This window comes from Sus scrofa, chromosome 6 (assembly GCF_000003025.6).
Source record: "Sus scrofa isolate TJ Tabasco breed Duroc chromosome 6, Sscrofa11.1, whole genome shotgun sequence".
Classification (NCBI taxonomy): domain Eukaryota; kingdom Metazoa; phylum Chordata; class Mammalia; order Artiodactyla; family Suidae; genus Sus; species Sus scrofa.
In genome coordinates this window covers 83,000,453-83,014,678 of record NC_010448.4, presented here as the reverse complement: position 1 = coordinate 83,014,678, position 14,226 = coordinate 83,000,453, and the positions used below count along the sequence as shown (strand labels likewise).

General features: G+C 51.1%; 1 long non-coding RNA gene across 1 annotated transcript; it reads left to right on the top strand.

The window, feature by feature from the left end:
• On the top strand, positions 1,834-11,133 carry LOC106510636. Its single transcript, XR_001309272.2, has 3 exons — positions 1,834-3,091; positions 7,772-7,937; positions 10,265-11,133. It is a non-coding gene; the product is annotated as an uncharacterized LOC106510636 (long non-coding RNA).

The following is a 14,226-nucleotide window of genomic DNA, read 5'->3' as shown; positions in this document are numbered from 1 at the left end:
CCACAGCTCACGGCAACGCCGGATCGTTAACCCACTGAGCAAGGGCAGGGACCAAACCCGCAACCTCATGGTTCCTAGTTGGATTCGTTAACCACTGCGCCACGACGGGAACTCCAACTCCACCATTTTAAAGTGGGTTGTGGTATAGCCACAACTGGTGTGACCATCCAATTCCAGAACATTTCTGTCATCCCAGAATGAAACCTGTCCTATTAGCTGTCCTTCCTACCTCTAGCCCCTGGCAACTGCTAGTCTACTTTCCATCTCTATAGATTTGCCTGTTCTGGACACTTCATATAAATAGAATCATATACCATAAGACCTTTTGTGACTGTCTTTTTCACTTAGCATAAGTATTTATGTTGTAGCATGTGACAGTATATATTCCTTTTTAATGGCTGAGTAGTATTCCATTATACGGCCAGACCACATTTGTTTATCCCCGCCCATTGGTTGATGGACATGCGGCTTATGTGCACTATTTGGCTATTATAACCCATCCTCCGTGGAGTTCTTTCTCAACCTTGTTCTAAGAATTCCACAGTATCATGTCAGGCAGCCCCTCACACCTGCGAGATAAATACTGTTCTCATTTCTTTTATGTAGAAGAAGAAGGAGACAGGTGAGGGACTTGCCTCAGTGAGGTAGTGTCAGCATTTGGACTCAGGCAGTGATGTGACACCCTTCCAGGAGTGAGCACTTCATTACCTTGTAAAGCCCTCTTTCTCTTGGCCACATGGGACAGCAACAGTTGAGTTGAGTTGGTGGCTGCTCCTTCAGCCCATGTGCCTGAGTACCTCCCAGAAGCAGAGACCCCGGCAAGCCACAATGGAATGGAGAGTAACTGAAAGCAGACTTTGCAGTTCTAAGCTTGGGGGTGTTTTTTACTGCAGCAGAGCCGGGGCTGCCCTGAATAACACCTCCTGTGGGCTGGGACCCATACAGCCTCTGGGCACAGAAGTAAGGCCCAGGCTTACATAGGCACACACACAGCTTGGGTACATTTTTGAAGCAATTAGTTATGTGCCCAGTTGAATTAAAACCAAGATCAAGCGGTGTTGCTTGAACTTCCAAGGGCTTGGCGTGTGCATCTGGGGAGCTGGTTTTCATGAAGGATTTCCACAGCAGCTGAAACTTCACCCAGAAGAGACAATCTTCTGGATTAGTCTCATCCTTGAGGTTGTTCCCAGATGTCCCTCATGCTCCTTGAGAACTCACCTCATCCGTTAACCAGAGCTGACAATAATTATTCAGAATTTACCAGCTACCACGCTGAGCACCCCTCAGACATTTTATCCTCCTAACTTGTGGGATAGGTCCTTTATCATCCACATTTTCCAGGTGAGGAAACCAAGGATCAGAGAGGTCAAGGACTGGCCCAAGATGCCAAAATGAGCAGGTGGAAGAAGTGGAGTTGGAACCTAGGTCTTCCTACCTCTAGAGCTCATGGTCAACTCAAAGGTCATCTTGATAATCCATGACCGACCCAGCAGTGACCAGTGTCTTTGCTGGAGTTTATGGCCAGGTCTTCCTGGGGAGATGCCGTGGTGTACAGACAGAGTCCAGGGTGAAAAGTCAGGAACCTGGGGTTCAAGTTTCTGATCCAGCTTTAACTTATTCCATGGCTTAGGGCAAATTCCTCCCCTTCTCTGGGACTCAGTGTCCACATCCATGAAATGGATCTTTGGATTGGATCAGTGGTCCCAATGTTAGCTGCACATCTGAACGACCTAACAAGCTGGTAAAAAATACTGATTGCTGGGCTCTTTCCCCTACCTGCATTAAAAGGCCTAGAAGCTCTGAATCCACAAGTGATTCACACCTGGAACAAGCATCAGGAACTCTGCTTGTAGGGACCCTTCATAGCTCAGCTCAGTGAGTCTATGGAGGCAGCAAAGACCAACCCAGCAACCATGCCTGGCAGTCTGAGTCAAAGACCAAAGAAAACAGTTTGTGGACGGTATGTTCTGGAAGAATCTAGACGAGAAAGAGGTTGGTTGGACTGTGGAAGTTGGGGAAGTAGAAGCAGAAGTTGGTTTTGTTTAATTGGCATTGTGTCATTTTCTCCTTGAAAGAAAATCGCATTTCCAGTTAAGCCATCCTTCTTGGCCCCCTTACTGTCAGGAGGGGTAGTTCTGGCCAACGAAATAGGTAGAAAGGATGAGTATCAGTTTCAAGGCTGGCCATGAGACTGCGTGGGGTCCTCCATGCTTTCTCCCATGCCTGTGGTGAACTAGGCTTAGAGTGTGGATGATGGTAGCATGTAAAAATGGGAGGAATCTGGGTTCCAGGGTGAGAAGAACGTCCTCTGCACTGCAGGACGAAGAGGCAATACATTTAGATTGAGCTAAATTACTGTGAGTGTGGGGTTGTTTGTTAGAGCAGCTCGTGGTACTTATCCTGACTAATACGGCATAGAGGACCTGAGACCAGAGCAGGCTCTGAAAAGGTGAATACCATTTGGACACAGGGAGAGGAAGGAAAGGACATTCCAGAGGGAAGGAACAGTGGAAACAAAGGGGTGGCAGCTAGAACAGGTGCGATATGCTTGCACCCTAAAGAGAAATTCAGTTTGATGGGAACTGAGAGCTATGCTGGGTAGGAGATGAGACCAAAAATACTCCAACCAGTGGTGTACTGGATCCAGCTCATACCAGCTCATGAGAGCCAATTGTTTTCCCACCTCTGTGTTCAGTGACAGACATCACTTTGGTAGCTTGAAATTGGCCATGGTGGGAGTAGTTACACCATGGCAACCAGTAAACACTCTGAGCCAGGGCTTTTTTTTCCTGTGGTTAAACACTTCTCAGCATGCTACTGGCTGCAACCCACATGCAAATGAGTCCTGCCAATCTGTGAGGCAGTGGAAAGACCAAAGACCCTGTAGCCAGTTCTAAGACTTGCCTCACCCCTTCTGCGCTGCGTGGCCTTGGGCAAGTCAACGTTGCCTCTCGGAGCCTCACTTTCATCATCTGCAAAAAAGTACCTCCCTCAAAGGTGGATGTGAAGATAAAAATGAATGAGCTCGTGTACATGGAGGCCTGTCTGCATCCTTTCAGCATCACCATTGCTGCACACGTGACTCTCCTATGTAAGTACCTGTATCCCTCTGAGGGCCTTCTCTGCCCAGTGGGCACACGTGGCCCCCCTCCAGGAGGTCTGGAAATGCTGGGGAGCAGCCAAGGGTCTTAGGGAGCAGGCCTCAACCCAGATGGATGAGGGCTGGTACGTAAATAGCCCAGCTTCGTGGGAGTCCCCGTTGTGGCTCAGTGGCTACTGACTAGTATCCACAAAAATGAGGGTTTGATCCCTGGCCCCGCTCAGTGGATCAAGGATCCGGCTTTGCTGTGAGCTGTGGTATAGGTCACAGATGAAGCTTGGGATCTGGCATAGCTGTGGCTGTGGTGTAGGCCAGCAGCTACAGCTCTGATTTGACCCCTAGCCTGGGAACTTTCATATGATGCTGGTGCTGCCCCCCACAAAAAAGGCCAGCTTCTCACATCTTGATCAGGACAAATCTGAAGCCTGTTCTACCTTGCCTCCCAGAAGTCTCCGGGAGGGCCCAGCCTCTGTAGGCTGCTGGCCTGTAGCCCACTGACTGGCACATCCTGAATTGGAGTCTCCTTCCCTGCTTCACTTTACTGATTCCCCACCTGGGCATCGTTGCACAAGAAGTTTTGAGAGAACCTCTCTCGTCTTGTCTCAGGCCTGCTTCTGGGGGAACCCAACCCAGAGAGCAGCCAAGACGATCAGTAACCAGAATCATATCTTCTGTGTGTGTGGAGATTTACAAAGAGAGCAGGCTTCTGCTTCTGGCTCAGGCAGTTAGGCAACCCCATGAGGCAGGCAGTGGGCATTATTCACTCCATTTTGCAGATGGAGAAACTGAGGCTCAGAGAATAGCAATGATTAGCTCAAGGTCATACCACCATCAGGGAGAAGGGCTAGAATGAGGGGTCCCTATCCCAAGTTTTCAGCTGCTCTGGGCACCTGGGCCCTGAGCCACCTGGGAGGGGTCTCCATCCCTCTGCGGCTCATCCCTGATGGAGGAGGCTGATGCTGGCCCCTATGTGGGCCTGGGACAGTGGAGGGCAAGTGGGATGCTGGTAGGAATGGCTGCTTATTAAATCCATCTATCACTTAGCAGGCCTGACCCCATTCTGTCCTGGGAAAGCCAGCTTTGCCTGGGGGTGGCTGGAAGGGGAGGGCAGGGAGGGAGGCTGACCTGGCAGGAGGGGTTTGGGGAGGCCAGGAAGGCCAGAGAGTGGCTAGGCTGGGATGAGGTCAGAGGCAGCTCCCGGCCGTCTGTGTCCCCATAGTGTGGGGGCAGCGAGGGTCCCAGGGATGCACTGGCCTAAAGAGGGGTCTTCCAATTCCCCCATCAGTGCCTGAGCCAGGGAAGTCCTGAACCCACCAGATCCAGGTATCCAGGCCCCAGAAGACACAGGTCAGGGACAGTACAGCGGCTGTAACACGAAACCACCATTTAATAAGCACCAACTGTATGCCACACACTTATGTTGGGCCTTCAAGACCTGTCTCATTTCATCCTCAGGATGTGTAGGGAGTGGTTGAGGGCTTGAGTTCAGACTCAAGGCAGACAGACCTGGGTCGGAATCCAGGCCCCGCCCCCTGGGTGTCTGTACACCTCAGTGAGTTGTCTCACCTTAGTTTCCACAGCTGTAAAATGGGCTTCATGACAGCAATCATTGCATGGGAGAAAGGCGGTGAGGATGCAGTGCTGGATCATGTGGAACCTGCTCAGCGTGGAGTCCGGCCCACGAGACCCAGCAGCAATGATGACCTTAGCACCTGCTGTGCACAGGGCCCCTCGCTAGGCACTTGCCCTGAGTTAGCTCACTGAAGCCTCACAACCACCCTGAAGGGAGGGACCACTGTTTGCCCCTCTCTCACAAGTAAAGAAGGAAAGCTCGGCGGGGCCCACAGTCACACAGCTGCTGGGAGGCAGAGGTGGGATGTGAAGCCAGGTGGTCTGTCTGCCTTGGAGACCTGATTAGCGAAAAAAACAAAACAAAACAAAACACCCCAACTCCCTGGCCTCCCCCCTCCCCCCTACTTGTAACGTTAATCAATTATTTGATCTTTGAAGATATACTGCTGGGTGAAGCTTCCTGGAGGCCCTGAGAGGACAGGGTGCCAGCCTGGGGCTGAGAACAAGACGGTGCCAGAGCTGGGACTACACCCAGGGCCTCTGGTTCTCGGGCCAGGCCTCGTTCAGGACCTCAGATGCCATTTTGAGCTCTGCCCTGGCCTCTCCGCCCTGCCCTCTCCTCAGCCTCTCCAGGTGAAGGCGAGCGCCTGGGCTCCCCAGGCCACCGAGGGGTGGGATTGAGGCCCCAATTTTTTCTTTTCCACTGAGAGGTAATTTGCCTGGAACATGCTGAACCCTTTAAAAATTTGGTCACAGTGCCCACTGTCTGGGTTACTATGGTGACCTCATTCTGAATTTGCTTCCCGAGGGGGAGTTGGTAATAATTAATACAGCACTTGGGTTGGCTGCCCATAGCGAGTGTGGGGGAGGCTCACAGAGTCCCCTGGGGATGTTCCTCCCCAGGGGAAGCAGGGCCTCCTCCCCCAGGCGGGGTCCTGGCATTTCCCAAGGAGGCAGCGGAAGGGAGAGGACGCCTGGCCCTGCCTCCCCTTCCCAGCCCCAGAAGCCGTGTTGTGGGGGCTGCAACGGCTTCTGGGGAGCTTCCTTTTGCAGATGAGGAATATGAGGAAGTGACTTATCCAAGGCCACACAGAAGATCCAGGCAGTGCCAGCAGGGGAGCAGAGGCTGGTGTCCTGTGCTTCAGGACAAGGCTCTCTGGTGGCTTCCAAGGGTGGGGAAGCCCAGCTTCAAAACTTCTCCCCTCCCCCTGAGTCTGGAGCGCTACCTTTTAGGAGACACTTGAGAAGGTTAAGCATCGCCTTCTCTGGGCCCCAAGGAGAGGCCAATGGACCTGTGCTCATTCCTTGCCCCTTCAGCGCGAAGGGGACAGATTACTGATGACTCTGACAAGTGCTGAGTGTCAGGATCGATTATAAGATGATATGGGGTGTTAGGGACAGGCTCTGAAGAAAGCTGGAGAGAGGACCGGATAGGCTAGGATGGGGGCGGCCTGGGAAGGACATTGTGAAAGAGCCCCAGGCAAGGCCAGGCCTTCGCCGTTTCTGGAGGGGGGCCCTTGAGGCGGAAGGGCTCTTCTTCCGCCCTACTTCTCCCCATCATTTCTTGGTCCCCACCCATTCCAACCCCTGCAGAAAGAGAAGCAGAAAGACATGTAGAAGAAAGAACAAGAAGTCTCTTGTTGAGGGGGTTCCCATTGTGGCTCAGCGGGTTAAGAATGGGACTAGTATCCATGAGGATGTGGGTTCAATCCCTGGCCTTGCTCAGTGGGTAAGGATCCAGTGTTTCTGTGAGCTGCGTTATAGCTTGCAGATGTGGCTCGGATCTGGCATTGCTGTGGCTGTGGCTGTGGCCGGTGGCTGCAGCTCTGATTAGACCCCTAGCCTGGGAACTTCCATATGCCACAGGTGCGACCCTAAAAAGACAAAAAAGAAAAGAAAAGAAAGAAAAGGTCTCTTGTTGAATCCAGACTCCATCTCATTTTTCAGATGGGGAATCTCATTTTTCGGATGGGGAATCTGAGGCTCAGAGAAGCCTTAGAGAGGTCCAGAGACCACAACCAGTAAGTGGTCAGTGGGGATTTGAACCCACATCGGTCCAAGTGTACCATCTGCACTTGGACTAGGGTCTCTCCATAGTCTCACATTCCCCTTTCAGGCTGGGCTAAGAAGGGCTGGGAGACTTGTTAGAGCAAATATAGAGCTGGAGTAAGATGGGGCTGAGGCTCTCCAAGCCTAGTGAAGGGCGGGCAAGAGACAAAGAGGAGGAGCAGGTTTGCTTATCTGCTGGGAAACGGGCAGGTGTGGCTCAGGCAAAAAACTGGGAACTTAGGAGCATCAACTATGGAAGTTGGGTTTTAATAAAGGAGTGAAGGGAGTTCTCATCGTGGCTCAGTAGTTAACGAACCCGACTAGTATCCATGAGGACTTGGGTTTGATCCCTGGCCTTGCTCAGTGGGTTAAGGATCTGGCGTTGTCATGAGCTGTGGTGTGGGTTGCAGATGCAGCTGGGACCCTGTGTTGCTGTGGCTATGGTATAAGCTGGCAGCTGTAGCTCTGATTTGATCCCTAGCCTAGGAACCTCCATATGCTGTGGGTTAGATCCTAAAAAGGCAAAAAATAAAAAATAAAATAAAGGGGTGGGGGGGAGTTTTCTTGTGACTGAATGGGTTAAGGATCTGGCATTGTCACTGCTGTGGCACAGGTTCCATTCCCGGCCAGGGAACTGCCACATGCCGCGGGTGCAGCCAAAAAAAAAAAGGGGGAAAGACCGTAAAGGGGTGGGGAAAGGAGGAATTGGAGGCATGGCTTTGGTGTCTCTGATCATGTCCAAAAGTTGAGCTTGTGGTGTTTTGTTCATCTCAAACAAAACAAATAAAACAACCTGTGACTTTAGTATGCTACCACAAGGTGGCGTCATTTGGCCACTCAGATATTAACCTCTATTAAAATAAAAATTTCACTCATTTTTCAAAAAAGACAAAAGTATAAAAAATTAGATGTACATATTACATCAAGGTTTTTTTTTTCAAAAAAAATCTCTTCTATTTTAGAAGAGAAATATCTGGTATAGAAGTTGGTTTGCTCTTCCCTGGCCCTTAATTTTATCCATCTACCTTCCCTAAACCTTGGACTCTCTAGTGGTCTACCTTCCCTTTCTGTCTGGCGCTGGTCAACAACTGGAACCCACTCCAAACGTTGTCATGCCAACTCAACATACTGGAAAGAGCAGGGGACATGGAATTGTCCCAACCCTCACCTCAGCCTGATTTTGGAGATAGCTTCTCACCACCCCAGGTCACCCCAGGTCAGTACAGTAGATTTGCCATATGCCCCGGCTTTCCTCCCGCTGAGTTAACTCTGCCTGCCTGCCACGCCAGAAGGTTAATTCCTCCAGGCAGAGCCCTTGGCTCCTGTATCTCTATAACCGCCCCAGACCTTTCCCACAATGCCTGTCACATGGATAATGACCAGCAGTTCGTTGAACAAATAGATGAATTCCCATTTCAACGGTGAGAAAACAGAGGCAACCAGAGGGAGATGATGATGACGATAATAATAACTGATATGTGTTGTGTACCTACTACGTACATATATTAAATTCATTCAGTTCCCACAATCATTCTAGAAGGCAAATACTATTATTACACTCATTACACAGATTAGGGAGCTGAGACTAGAGACACTTGGGACAGGAGAGCAGCTGAAGGAAAGCTAACAAGTCCAGTTCAGCAGTTCATTTGGGATGGAGAGCTGAGGGCAGACATCATTCGTCCATGCATTCATTTATTCAGGACAAGTTTACCACAGCTAGATGCCAGCTATCTATGGGACCCTTAGTACGTGCTAAACCCTGTGGTTGGTAGTGGAGCACCGCCTTGTCTCCCCTCTTCACCCTGGCCAGCCTGTGAGTGAGGCTCTTTGCCCACTGCCTCGTGGACAACCCACGACAGCTTGGCAAAAATGGCTTCGGCCACCTTGAACAAAGCCTTGCACCACGTGGCGGTTCGGGTGGGGGAGAAGGGAAGCGCTCTTGCAGAAAGCTGCTAATATCTCCTCACATCTCATTGGCCCTCATGGGGTTGAGTGTCCACCCCTGAACCAATCAAAGCAGTCTGAAGCACGTCATGGGTGGGTTGACTCCACCCGGAAGTGGGAAGGCATCAATTCCAGCCGCCTGCAGGTTAGGAAGGTGAGAGAATTGAATCCAGGTGGAAGAAGGCGGGGTACCTGGACGCGGCCACTCTCGCCCACTCGCTCCTGTCACCTGAAGCTGAGAACGCACACACCACAGGACAAACTCTCACCTCACTTGGGGAGCTGCTGTTTCCACCCCGCCCGTCCTGCCTCCCCGCCCGCTCCTGCTCTGGTTGGCTGTGTGAGCTTGGCCAGGGCCTCGGTCTGTCCGCCTGCCCAGAGCTGTGGTGAGGAGCTGACCCAGGCAGGACGCTTGCGCACTAGACCCCTCCTTGACCGTGCGGGCGTTCTGACTGGTCTGAATCCCTCTGCAAACCCAGGCACAAAGCCCCTCCCTCTCACTGCCCGAGGAATCCCAGGCTGCTGGAGAGGGATGTCTCTGGGAGGCTGGTAGATTGAAGGAGGTCCCTGCCTGTGTGACCCTGCCTCTCTGAGCCTGTTTCCTCACCCATGAGGACAAGATAACTCTACCAGCCCTGAAAACAAATGAGGGTAGGGAACCCGGGGCCCTAGGAGGGAGGTGCTCAGAGATACTTCTCTTATTTATTGGGAGGAAGTGCAGAATAGGGATGGAGAGGGAATTCCGGGGCTTGCAGTCAGATTCTAGGGCTCAGTCTTTCATCCAGCAAACATTTATGGAGCATCTACTATGTGCCAGGCATAATACTAAGTGCCAGGGATACAGCAGTGAATAAAACAGACAAAAATCCCTGTCTTCATGGAACTGATATTTTCTGCCAGGGAGACAGACAAACCACAAAATAAGTAAAAATTTAAAACGTGATAGATAGTAACAAATACTGAGAAGAAAGCAGAGAAGGCTAGAGATGGTTTGGTTTCCTGGACAGAGAAGGGCTCATTGAGAAGGTGACACTTGAGTAAAGCTCAGAAGGAGGTAAGGAGATGAGTCAGACATTTGAAAAGAACTGTTACAGCCCAGGGGAACCTAAAGAGATGTGATGAGCAAGAGTAATGTGGTATCTACATGGGATCTGGGCACAGGACAAGGACATTAGGTAAAAACTGAGGTAATCTGAATTAAGTGTGGACTTTAGTTAATAATTGGTTCCTTAACTGTAACAAATGTACAATGTGTAAGACGTTAATAACAGGGGAAGCTGGGAGGGTACAAGAACTTCTGTTACTACCTTATCAATTTTTCTGCACATCTAAAACTCTTCTAAAATAAAATGTTTATCCAAAAATGGAGGAGGGCAGAGTGGCGGCAAGTGCAAAGGCCCTGAGGCAGGCATGTGCCTGGTGGGATTAGCAAGGAGGCATAGTTTGCGGGAGAGGGGGAGGGGAGGAGATCAGAGGGGTAGGTGGGGAATGAATTGTGTTCAGGCTGGTGGGACTTGTACGGACGTTTCTTCGCTCTGAAGTATATTCGGAACCATTGGAAGAGTCTTTGACACCATCTCGCTTGTAATCTAACAGCATCTCCCTGGTTGCTCTGTTGAAACTGGACCCTGTGAAACTGGACCCTGTGGGGCAAGAGCTGAAGCAGGAAGGTCAGTGAGTGTAAGCGAGTGAGTGGGACCCTGCGAGGGCTTCCCAGGGTGGCCCCCAGTCCTATCTTCCACCTGCCTTTTGATCTATAGAAAAACTTTAGTCAAAGAACCAATTTAATCAGAGAAGTGAGAAAGTACAGAGAAAAAAGAAAACAGTAATAAAAATTCAGCCATTGAACAAAGTCAAGGACCTTCAGTTCGTCGTCGAAGGTTATAGAGAATATTCTGAGCCACGTCCTTGGAGCTGTTTTGCAGGTGCTGAAGCCCCCACCAGGTGGAAGAAGCCCACTGGATGCCGCCCACAAGCACGTAGACCCCAGACCAGTTGGAACCAGAAGGTTGATGACTCTGACTCCCAATGACCTCACCACCCACCAGTCAGGAAAGTGTCCACAAGCTGATCACGCCCTGCTCCTCAAACACTCTAAGACTCCTCACTACCCCCTCTAAGGGGGCACACCATCCTTGAGGCACTAGCCTGCTGTGTTCCCCTTTGCCTGGCAATTAAAACTCCTTTTTCTGTTTCCTCCAATTCTGTCTCCATGTTTCTATTTGGCGTTGGTGTACAGTGCAGCCGAGATTTCGTCAACATGAGGAGGCTCCTGCACAAGGCCGGGTGCGAGAGAGTAGTGGGTCAGACCAGGGTGGTAGCAGAGGAGGAGGTGAGAACAGGTTGAGTTCTGGAAATATTTTATTTCCAGGGTAGGGCTGACTGGATCTGCCAACAGACAAGGTATGTAGCGTGAGAGAAAGAGAGGAGTCGGGGAGGATCCAGGGACAGCTGGAGCGACTGGAAGGACGGAGGGAGGGAGGGTTGGGAGGCAGTTAGGACCTCAGTTTAATCATATGGAATCAGAGGTGCCTGTGAGACATCCCAGAGGAATTGTCAAGAGGCATCTGGAAATACAAGTCTGGCCTTGAGGAGTCAGGGCTAAACTGAAGATTAGGAAAGTCAGAGTCATCAGCGAGGAAACACAATTTTAAACTCTAAAACCTGGGGAGGTAAGATCACCTCGGGGGCAGGGGTGAATGCTCATGCGTGGAGACACACACACCATGTGTGGCCATTTAAATGAGCTTAGAGATGCACATGCCTCAGCTCATATCATCCTTGCAACAAACTCCCCAGCCCACTTCTCGTTTGCTCCCCCTAAAAGAGCCGAAAGCACTTAGTGACCTGAGAGGTGAGGTGAGTGCCCAGGGCCTGGCAGGTACCACTCGGCTGAATTCTCCCAGCAAAAGTGTGACCTGGAGGCCATTTTTGTCATCGCCATTGCACAGAGGAGGAACGTGAGGCACAGAGATTTTAGGCACTTGGTCCAGGCTCTGTTTGACAGAAGGCATCCTGAGGGGTGGGGTCACATCACCCCCTCTGCTCTCACAAGGAATTCGGTTTATTCAGCGCCTGGACTGACAAGGCAGACAGCCTTTCGCAAGGGCTTCCCCAACAAAGGCCCGTGGAATCCACTGCTCTGCCTGCCAGGGACACCTGAGACGCCTCTGCTGGGCTAATCCCGCTGGTTCTTGAGGACTTGGGGCGGGGGACACAGCTCTGTTCCCCACCATGAAGCTGAGGGGTCCCAGAGCCCCACTTTGCACCCCAGGATTCAGCCTAGGGGAGGGCAGAGGGCTCAGGCTTCCGCTCTTCCTCTGTATCAGTCAGCTTTAGCTGTGGCAGCAAACAGCCCCCAAATTTCAGTGGCCTCCACCAGTAACGTTCTTGTTGTTGTTGTTCACGGGTCTAAGGGTTGGTTTTGACTCAGCTCAGCTCCCAGCCACGTGTGGCCCCTCTGTGGGAAGGACTCTTTTCCTGACAGAGAGCCAGAGGCGAGCCTGAACCACTCAGGTGCATTTAAAGCTTTGGCTCAGATGGGGCACAGGGGACGTCCATTCACATTCCAGAAGCCAGGTGATAGCCGGGAGGGTGGGTGGTTAATCCTCGGTGGGGCTGGAGTGGCCAGTGGGGAACAATAATATGCGTCTACCACAGGATCTTGCTCAAGAGAGGCTGGGTCATGGACTCATTCACTCAGGGGCAGGGCTGGGGCCCCGCTGAGCAGTTCTTGCCTCTGAGAGCCAAGAGGCTGACTGGCTGACTCCCTCCCATCTTTCCCAGCTGGCTTCTCAACTTCCACAACCGTGTACACCCATCCCTTTCCATTCAATTCCCTTTTGCCTTTTTTTTTTTTTTTTTTTTGGTCTTTCTAGGGCTGCACCTGCAGCATATGGAGGTTCCCAGGCCAGGGGTCAAATCAGAGCTACAGCTGCTGACCTACACCACAGCCTCAGCAATGCAGGATCCGAGCTGCATCTGCGACATACACTACAGTTCACGGCAACGCAGGATCGTTAACCCACTGAGTAAGGTCAGGGATTGAACCCGCAACCTCATGGTTCCCAGTCAGATTCGTTTCCGCTGCACCAGGGCAGGAACTCCTTATTTTATTTTATTGTCTTTTTTGGTCTCAATTCCTTTTTGGAGTTATAGTGGCCACAGTCCGAGTCTACAGCTTGCAATACAAACACCTCAGATCAGACAAACAGTAACAAATTTGAGGTGATGCTAACAGAATTTCTTTATGGAAACGGGGAGGGGGTGAAGATCAGTGTGATAAAGGGGGCTGGCAGAAGGAGCCCATGACAAGGGCCTGAAGGGTCACCCTAGGGCCAGAAGGCAGAAGAGAGCCCATGAGGTCTCCATGGGGAAGGTGGGCAGAGAGACTGGCTTCTCTGACAGCTCAGGGAAACACCTTAGGGTCCTTGCCCGGCCCCAGGCCCCCAAACACCCACAACCCCTGTTCTGAGGCCCCAGGCCCCAGCCAGGAACCAGGCTTCCTTTCATTTCCTCTAATTCCCAGTTTCACCACCCCGGCTGTACCTTAGAAACTGCTGTGGAATTAAAACAAAACAAAGCCCAGGTCCCTCCCAGCCTGGTTACATCAGGCTCGCAGGGGAGGGCCCCTGGGCTGGGCAGTTTTAAGAGCTCCCCAGGTGGTTCTAAGGAGTGACAGGGTGTAGCCTGAGGCCAGCTTCGTCCAGACCCCGCCCAGGGATGTCAGATCTGCCCTTCTCAGTAGAAAACAAAACAAAATCTAGAAATCTCCCACTTTCAAATGCTTTGTTGCTGTTTTGGCTTTTAATTACATTTAAAATGTGTTTCAAAAACCATTACTTTTATTATAAAGGTAATAGTAAATTTGTTGTGGAAAATTTGGAATATACAGTGAAATATAAAGAAGAAAATGAAAATCACCTATAATTGGGTTCTGAATACAGAATGATTCTAGGATGTTCTGAAAGAAAGTCCCCGCTTTACTGTGCTGGGGGGTGGGATGCCCCTGGAAGTCTTTATGGAAACAGAGTTCCATGTCTTTTTATCTTTTTGTCCTTTTTAGGGCTGCACCCATGGCATATAGAGGTTCCCAGACTAGGGGGTCTGATCAGAGCTGCAGCCCCACTGGCCTACATCACAGCAATGCAGGATCCGAGCCGCGTCTCCAACCTACACCACAGCTCATGGCAATGCCAGATCCTTAACCCACTGAGCAAGGCCAAGGATCGAACCCGCAACCTCATGGTTCCTGGTCGGATTTGTTTCTGCTGCGCTACAGTGGGAACTCTGAGTTCCATCGCAAGGCTGGTCCCTCAGACCATTAATGATTGTCAGAGACAGACTTTGAGAACCTGTCTTATTTTTTAAAATCAGTATTTCTTCCTAATACATAGTAACAAAACTTATAATTAAAAAGAAAGAAATCTTTAGGGAAGAACCTCTGCTGTCCAGTGGAGCTGGCACTGGAGGTGAGAGGGCCTCTTGCTAAGACCGCATGTGCCCTCTAGTGGCAGCCAGAGGGGCTGGCTGCAGGCAGGGCTGGGCCCCAGGGCCCA